The sequence below is a fragment of the Vombatus ursinus genome, unplaced genomic scaffold (assembly GCF_900497805.2).
Source record: "Vombatus ursinus unplaced genomic scaffold, bare-nosed wombat genome assembly UNPS02014812.1, whole genome shotgun sequence".
NCBI classification, from domain to species: Eukaryota; Metazoa; Chordata; class Mammalia; order Diprotodontia; family Vombatidae; genus Vombatus; species Vombatus ursinus.
In genome coordinates, this window is record NW_020954590.1 from 25,175,299 (window position 1) to 25,184,973 (window position 9,675).

A 9,675-nucleotide genomic window follows, 5' to 3' on the forward strand; every position below is an offset into this window, starting at 1 on the left:
AAGAAAGAAAGAAAGAAAGAAAGAAAGAAAGAAAGAAAGAAAGAAAGAAAGAAAGAAAGAGAAAGAAAGAAAGAAAAAGAAAGATTACACCTTGCAACAAAAAATAAAGTAGGGAGCTCCCAAAGAACAGACTTTTTTAAGGTGGAAAAGGGAGGGGCCACCATTCCTCTCCAGACCATGCCTCAATCAGCCTACCTTAAATCTCTCTCCCCACTCAAATTCATTATCCTGTCAGTCACTAAAGTGATTTAGTTAAAAGAGCTTTTCCAATAATGTTACTTCCTACAAAAATACCAGAGACTTCTTATCACTTACAAGTTCAAAAATGAAATCCCCTGTTTGATTTTCAAAGGTCTTTCTAATTTAATTCCCTCTTACCTTTCCAGCCTTCTTATACCTTACTCCCTATCATGTACTTATGGACCACATTACACTAGCTTTCTTGATGTTCTACAAACAAGACACTCAATATGTTTCCCACCTCTGGGCATTTTATCTGGCTGTCACTCATGCCTGGAATGCTCACTCCTCATCTCTGCCCACTGCCTTCACTGGATTCCCTTAAGTTTTTAATAACATCTCATATTGTACAGGAAGCCTGTATAAACCTTTCTTAATTCTAGTGCCTTTTCTTTACTAAATATTTCTTATTAATCCTGTATTTATCTAGTTTGCTTATATTTGTTTGTATATTATCTCCTCTATTTGATTGTAAGCTCCTTGAGGGCAGAGTTTGATTTTTTTGGTCTTTTTTTTTTTGTATACCTAGAAGGATGTAGGAAGTATTCAGGGAAGACTAGTACCTCTGTTGTGAGGGCTGTCTTTCCCTTTTCAGGTCTGCTTTCTGTCTTTGGTTGTTCAGCTGATTCACCCAACCTGTAGCTCCAAGAAGTTATAGCATGAGCAGTGGCCAGTAAACTGTTTTGGCAGATAGGTTCAATAAGATTGAAGGCAACCAAGGGGTCCCAACTTCTTCTGTGAATTAAGGGGGGTGTCTACTCTAAGCAGATATCCCCCAGCAGAATGGGTGGATGAGGACAATTTGCTCCAATAGCAATGAAGAGAGCTGAAGTAGGGTCTGTGGAGTATTTAGAATTTGGTTAGACATAAGAAATGCCAGGGTCATCCACTTTCCTGAGTCATCATCAATGATCTTGACTTTTGTCTTTCTATTGTACTTTGATGACTGGAAGAGAGAGTGAGGACTACATCTTCACACTATGCTGCCTAATTTAAATCCAATTAAGTCACAAATCAAAACACATCATCTATAGTTTTTTATCATTTTTACCTAACTTCAAAAGCCTGTGGTGGCAGGAAGTGACAAAGCAGCAGCTGGTAATACACTGGGAGTTGTAGTCACAACCATGTGTACAGGCAGCCCAGGCCCTGTAATCTTCTTAGTGGACTAAAGTAGCAGGGGGATTTGGCAGCCCACTGAGTGTCTGAGCAGTCTTTTGAAGGACTACACTGTTCACCTCCTGGTGCGAAAAAGTGACTAAAAGAGGTGCCCTAAAAATTGCCTGCTTCACCCAACCTTCCACTTGCTTACTACAGCAGGTAAGGATCCCACCCTGAGGGTGAAACACAAAAAAGTACAAAAACTTTTGCAAAGATGATTCCATGCAACATGGGTACTTAGAATGTGTGGTTAGTTGTTGTCCTTTGTTCTCAAAGAGGACCAAAATGACATCAGTATGCTAGAGTCAAGTTGCAGTGTGTCTGACTGGCTAATCAGACCAATATGAGTCAGAATGTTCTACCACAGGTCGGGCACAAATAGTTCATATGAACATTTGGGGTGGATTCTCTAAATTTACTCATCTTGCATTTCTTTTGACCTATTTCAATTGTGCTTTGCTTATGGAACACAGCACCTTCTCTGATGTGGGCATGCCAGGCTGAGTGGTCCTGTGCCAGTGTCTTCCATGTCACACAATCAATTCCAAAATTCTTTAGACAGACATTGAGAGTGTCCTTGTATCACTTCTTCTGACCACCATATGAACACTTGCCCTGTATGAGTTCATAAAATAATCTTTTTGGAAAGCATATGTTTTGTATTCAAACAACATGGTCAGCCCATTGGAGTTGCATGCTTTGAAGGTGGAGAAAGGACTTCAGCGTCTGGTATCTTATCAGGTCAGGTGATCTTCAGAATCTTCCTAATACAATTCAAATGGAAAGGATTCAATTTTCTAGCATGGCACTGGTATACTGTTTAGGTTTCACAGGCCTACAACAAGTAGCTCAGTATAATGGCTCTGTAGACCTTCAGTTTGGTAGTCAGTCTAATACCTCTTCACTCTCATACTTTCCTCTGGAGACTCCCAAACATTTAGGTAGCTCTGGCAATGAGTGTATCAAACTTATTAACAATGTGTACGGCTCTGGAAAATACACTACCATGGTAAGTGAACTTATCCACAGTATTCAAAACTTCTCCATTTTCTGTATCCAATGGTTCCACATATGAAGAGTGTGGTGGTGGCTGCTGGAGCACCTGTGTTTTCTTGGTGTTAATTGTTAGGCCAAAATTAGTGCAAGCAGCAGAGAATCAACTCATACTTCATTGCATATTAGTTTCAGAGGCTGCATTGAGTGCACAATCATCTGCAAACAGAAAATCATGCACCAACACTCCTTCCACTTGAATAATTTACCATTAGTGCACTAGCTGACCTTGATGCCATGTTCATCCTCATTGAAAGCATTTGACAACATAATTGCAAACATTATGCTAAAAAGCATGGAAGCAAGCACACAGACTTGTTTCACTCCATTGGTGACTGAGAAAGCAAGAGAGCACTGTCCATTATCCAGAACCTGGGCAAGCGTGCCATCATGAAATTGATGTACAACACTGATGAATTTATCTGGGTAACCAAATTTTGACACGATTTTCCATAAGATCTCATGACTAACAGTATCAAAAGCCTTGGTCAGATCTATAAATGTTGTATACAGACCTCTGTTCTGTTCCTGGCATTTTTTCTCAAGTTGTTGGGCAGCAAACATCATGTTGGTCATTTCTCAGCCTTTTCTGAAGTCACACTGACTCTAAGGTAGATGACCATCTTCCAGGTAAAGCATCAGTCTATTAAGGAGAACTCTGGCAAGAATATTGCCAACAATGACTGAAAAAGAGACCCTCCTGTGATTGTTACAGGATAATTTATTTCCTTTACCTTTATAGATATGGATGATGGAGGTATCCTTGAAATCATGGGAGATAACCTCTTCTTGTCATATAACCTGGAAAATTTCAGTCATCTTTAGTATGAACAATGATCCCCTATCTTGTAAATCTCAGCTGGAATAGAATCAGAACCAGGTGCTTTGCCACATGAAAGGAGCCCAACACACTTCTTCTTTAGTTAGAACTTCAGTTAGGAAGGGATTGACTTCAACCTGAGGTAAACTATTAGTTGATAATGGTCTGTTGAGAACACTATGGAAGTGTTCAGCCCACCTCTCTGATATCATGTCCTTATCATTAATCAATGTGGTTCCATCAACACTGATTAGTTGAGATGCACCACAGGTCTTTGGCCCATAAATAGTCTTCAGGTCATCATAAAAGCAGTTTGGATTGTTACTGTCAGCATAAAACTGAATTCATCTGCCTTGTTACTGAGTCAAGAATTCTGAATATCTCCAAGCTTTGCTTGTACTTTACTTTCAATGGAATTAAATGCTGCCTTCTTAGAGATGGATGAATTATCCTGCTGGTAAACCTTGTAGAGTTCTTGTTTTTCATTTAGCAGCTTCTAAATTTCTCAATCATTTTCATCAAACCAGTCTTGATGTTTGCAAGTGTTCCAACCAGATGAGCAATTGTAGTGCTATACACCAAATCTCCAAAAGCTGCCCACGTTTTTTGCTCCACTGTTACCAACTGTGTGTTGGTTCAACTTTCTCTCCAAGTTAGCAACAAACAGTTCCCATTCAAAGAAGAGTTCTAATCTGTTTGAATTAATTCTTCTGGTATTATGACATTTGGACATTAATTCTGCCTTGGGGATGTCACTTTTATTGAATAAGACTATTTAGCTTGGAGAAGATAAGCCTATGATAAGTCCAGCACTCTGCACCACACACTGCCTTTGTCACTCTCACATCCTGTCTGTCTCTTCTTACCATCACATACTCTATTAAATGCCAATGTTTGCTGAGAGGGTGCATCCATGAAGTTTTATTGCATTTAGGTAAGTGGAAGACAGTGTTGGTGATGAGAGGGTCATGAGATGCACAAGTCTTCATTAGTAAGTGACCATTGCTGTTGCTATTTCCAACTCCATTCCTCCCTAGGACTCCCTGCCAAGTCTGATAGTCTGAGCCTACTCTAGAATTAAAATTACCCAGAATTATAAGCTTTTATTCTTTTGGCACATTGATGATAAGGGTCCCCAGGTCTTCATAAAGTTTTTCTTTGACCTCATCATGGTTCATCATGGTGGGAGCATAGGCACTAATGATGGTGGCGTGACATTTTCCTGCAAGTGGCAATCACATTGTCATGAACCTGTCATTCACTCCTTTTGGTAGGCATACAAGTTTGTTGACTAGATTAGTTTTGATTGCAAAATCTACAACAGCTTCATGGTGCTCCCCTTCACTGTGGTCACTCCCAGAAAAGTGTGTATCCAGCTCTAACTTCAGTAAGCTGGCCTTCATTTACCAGCCTTGTTTCAGGGTTGCTATTTGGATGTGATACCTACTTATTGAATTCTTTTGCAACAAGAGCTTTTTGTCTTTCAGGTCTACTGAATTTTTTGTTGTCTTTAAGTATGCGCACATTCCATGTGCCAATGGTGAATGGGATCATCTTTGCAGATGCTTCTGTATATTTGTTTTGTGTGTTTTGACCCCAGAATGGGATTCCCCCCACCACCATCATAACAAGGTTGAGTTGGGTAAGGAGACAATATTAGGGCACTTTTTCTAGCCCCCTTTTCACTTCAGGAGGTGAGCAGTGCAATCCTTAAAAGACTGCTCAGACAACCAGGTGTCTGTGGAAACCCACTGCTACTTCCAGGGGGAAATGACAGACAATATGAAATCCCGTATACTGGAAAGATGAACAGCTCTTGTTGAGAGAGAACTCAACAGGTATTACATCCAAATAGAAACCCTGAGTGAAACAAGGCTTGTAAATGAAGAGCAGCTTATCAAAACCAGAGCTGAATATACTTTTTTTGATTAGTTGCAGTGAAAGGGAACACTGTGAAGCTGGCATAAGTTTTGGAATCAAAACTCATCTAGTCAACCAGCTTGTATGCCAAACAAAATAAATGAATTACAGGCTCACGACAATGTGATGTCCCCTTTCAAGAAAGAACCATGACAACATCAACAATGCATATGTTCCCACCATGAAAAGACCTGATGACATCAAAGATAAATCTTATGAAGACCTGGAGACCCTCATCAGTTATATTTTACTTAAAATCTTCACATTGATATTCATTACAGAAGTGGTTCAATAGTTTCCTTTCCCTATGTTTTCTTTTCCTGGGTAAGGTATCAGCACCATATTTGTGTCATAAAAGGAATTTGCGAGGACTCCTTCTTTGCCCATTTCCCCAAATAGTTTATATAGTATTTGAATTAATTATTCTTTAAATGTTTGATTTAATTCACTTTTGAATCCATGTGGTCATGATTTTTTCTCCTTAGAGAGCCTATTGATCACTGGTTCACTTTGTTTTTTCTAAGACAGGCTTCATTAAGTATTGTTTTTCTTTTTTAAATTAATCTCAGCAATTCATATTTTTGTTTATGTTCATCCATTTCACTTAGATTGTTAGATTTATTGACATATATATGGGCAAAACAATCCCTGATCATTACTTAAATTTCATCTTCATTGGTGTTGCATTCACCCTTTTAATTTTTGATACTGGTAATTATATTTTCTCCTCTCTTTTTTTTCAAATTTGCCAGTGATTTATCTATTTTTTTCATAATACTAGCTCCTAGTTTGTTCATTAATTAAAAATTTTCTTACTTTCAGTTTTATTAATCTCGCTTTTGATTTTGAGGATTTCCAAATTGTTTTTTAATTAAGGATTTTTAATTTTTTCCTTTTCTAGTTTCTTTAGTTGCTGTTCAATTCATTAATCTGCTCCTCTCTTTTATTGACGTAAGCATTTAGTGATATAAAATTTACTTTAAGTACTGCTTTGGCTGTATCCCATAAAGTTGGATGTGTTCCCTCATTATTGTAATTCTCTTTAATGAAATTATTGATTGTTTCTATGATCTTTGACCCCTCATTCTTTAGGATTAGATTACTTAATTTCCAAATAAATTTTAATCTGTGTTTCCACAGTTATTTATGTAATTTTTATTGTATAGTCATCTGAAAATGATGCATTTAATATTTCTATTTTTCTGCATTTGTTGGTTAGGTTTTTATACCTCAATAAATGGTAACATTATAAGTAAGTGCCATGTGCTCCTGAAAAAAGTATATTCCTTCCTATTTCCATTCATTTTTCTGCTGAGGCCTATCATGTCTAACTTTTCTAAAATTCCATTCCTTTCCTTGTCTTCTTTTTAAAATATTTTTGTTTAGATTTATCTAGTTCTGAGAGGGGAAATTTGAGGTCACTTATTAGCAAAATTTTACTGTGTATTTGCTCGTGTAACTCATTTAACTTTTCCTTTAAGAGTTTGGATGCTTTGCTATTTGATGCATATATGTTTTGTATTGTTATTACTTCATTGTCTATTGCACCTTTTAGCAAAATGTAGTTTCCTTATTTATCTCTTTTAATTAGAACTATTTTTGCTTCATCTGAGATCATGATTGTTTCACTTTTTTTTCTTCTGCTGAAGCAGAATAGTTGCTGTTCCAACCTCTTACCTTTATTCTTTGTGTATCTCTCTGCTTCCAGTGTGTTTTTTTTCTGAACAATGTGTTGTAAGATTATTTTTTGTTTATCCACTTCCATTTTATGGGTAATTTCATCCCATTCACATTCAAACTTCTGATTACTAACCATGTATTTCCCTCCATCCTGCTTTTCCCTCTGTAAACTTTTCTTTCTCTCTTCTTTAACCCTGTCCCTCCTCAAAAGTATTTTGCTTTTTACCACCATCTCCCCCAATCCTCCTGACCTTCTATCAGTTCCCTTTAATATTGTTCTCCTCTCCTTACTTCTCTATAGGTAAGATAGATTTTTGTGCTCATCTCAATATAGATGTTATTATCAGTGTGAGTCAATTTTGTTGAGAGTTAGGTTCATGCATTGTGGCCCACCTCTACAATTTCCCCCTCCATTGTAAAAACTTTCATATCTCTTTTATATGAGATTATTTCCCTTTTTCTACTTCTCCCAATGTGTCCTTTTTTTTTACTCCTCAATTTTATTTTTTTATATTATCCTATAATAATCAACTCACACCCCATGTACTTTTCTAATTACCCTAAATTTATAATTATTGGGAGTTACAGATATCTTCCCATGTAGGAATGTAAACAATTTAAACTTATTGAATCCCTTATGATTTATCTTTCCTGTTTACCTTTTTATGTTTCTCTTGGGTCCTGTTTTTGAAAGTAATTTTTTTTATTAACTCTAATCTTTTCATCATGAATGCTTAAAAGTTCTCTATTTCATTGAATACCCATTTTACTACCTTAAGGATTATCCTCAGTTTTGCTGGGTAGGAGATTCTCGGTTGGAATCCTAGCTCCTTTGCCCCAGAATATCATATCCTAAGCTCTTTGATCCTCTAATGAAGCAGCTGCTAAATATTGTGTAAGCCTGACTGTAGCTTTATGATATTTAAATAGTTTCTTTCTGGTTGCTTGCAATATTTTTTTTCCTTGACCTGAGATCACTGGCATTTGGCTATAACATTTTTGGGAGTTTTCATTTTGGGATCTCTTTCAAGAGGTGATTGGTGTATTCTTTCCATTTCTATTTTACCTTCTGGTTCTAGGATATCAGGGTAGGTTTTCATGATAATTTCTTGAAAGTTATCTAGACACTTTCTGTGATTATGGTTTTCAGATAATCCTATAATTTTACATTGATTTCTCCTCAAACTATTTTCTAGGTTAGTTGTTTTTTCCTATTAGATATTTCACATTTTCTTATATTTTTCATTCTTTTGATTTTCTGTTATTGTTTCTTGATGTCTCATGGGATCATTAGTTTCTACTAGCCCAATTCTAATTTTAAGGAATTATTTTCTTCAATGAACTGTTATATCCCCCTCCACCAACCAATACAGCCAATTCTTCCTTTTAAGGAGTTCCATTCTTCATTGAATTTTTGTACCTTTTTTCTATTTAGTCAATTGTGCTTTTTTATGAGTTCTTCTCTTCAATTAATTTCTGTACATCATTTTCCATTTGACCAATTCTGCTTTTTAAGGAGCTCTTCAGTATATTTTTGTCCCTCTTTTATCATTTGGCCAATTCTATTTTTATAGCATTATTTTCTTCAGCATTTGTTTTTGTGCCTCTTTTACCAAGTTATTGACTCCTTTTTTCATGATTTTCTTGTATTGCCCTCATTTCCTTTCCCAATTTTTCCTCTGTGTCTCATATTTGATTTTTTTATCCTTTTTGATCTCTTACAGGAATCTGTTTAGGGTTGAGACCAATTCACATTTTAGTTTGGGTCTTTTTATGTAACTGTTTTTGACATTGTTTTCTTCTGAGTTGTGTTATTATGTTCTGTCACCATAGTAACTTTCTATAGTCAGGAATTTTTGGGGGGAGGTGTTGTTGTTTTGTTTGTTTTTTTTCATTTTCCTAATCTATTTATCTTAGCTTTTAACTCTATGTTAAAGAGGGCTCTGCTCTCTGGGTGGAGGAGGCACTGTCCTGAACTTCATGTTGTTTGAACAGCTAGTTCTGGGAATCTGTAAGCTTTCAGTTCTTCCAAGATGGTATGATCTGAGGACAGGTGTTGTCACTGTTGTTCTGGTTTGTGCTTTGGTCTGTGAGTGACTGAAGGTAATTTTTTCTGTCATGGAACTTTGCTTAAGGTCCCCATTTCCATGCAGCTACAGGGTCTAGTGTGCTAGTGCCCCCCCTTGCCCTGGGATTGTGACTGGAATCACATATGGGCAATGCAATAGAGAACTGTTTCCAGTGTCCAAAAAGGCTCCAATATAATCTCTAACCAATTTCTTGACCCCCTCCCTTACTGTCTGTGGACTGAAATCTCCATAATCCACAGCTGCTGCTGATTCAGTTGCCCCCAAGGCCTGCTGCTGGGGTGCTGGGGCATGGCCTAAGCTTTCTTGGCCTCCATTGCTCTTCATTCCACTCTCACCCCAGTGAGTCAGACCTTTCCTCCTTAGCTTCTAAGTTGTCTTGGGCTGTAAAATTGTTTCACTCCATACTTTCATTGGATCTGCTGCTCCAAAATTTCTCTTGAGGCATTATTTTAACATCATTTGGAAGAGAATTTGGGAGAGCTGAATTGAGTCCCTGTCTTTACTAACTTGGTTTCATCTCCCTCCTTAATATTAATTTCAACAACTGTACATATTAGGAGGTGAAAGGAACTGGCCACTAGTATTTCTAACATCATTTTTCCTTCCTAGAAGTGATTTGAGAGTTGCAAACAAATATTGACAAAGTTTCATACTCATCGATATATGAGAAATTTAGAACAGACACATTAGCCCCTATCCACACTTTGGGAC

At 37.0% G+C, this 9,675-nt stretch overlaps 1 pseudogene; it reads right to left on the reverse strand.

Moving 5' to 3' along the window:
• LOC114053862 overlaps positions 1 to 9,288 on the reverse strand; it is a 194,959-nt pseudogene extending 185,671 nt beyond the window's left edge.
• Positions 9,289 to 9,675: the final 387 nt, after the last annotated feature.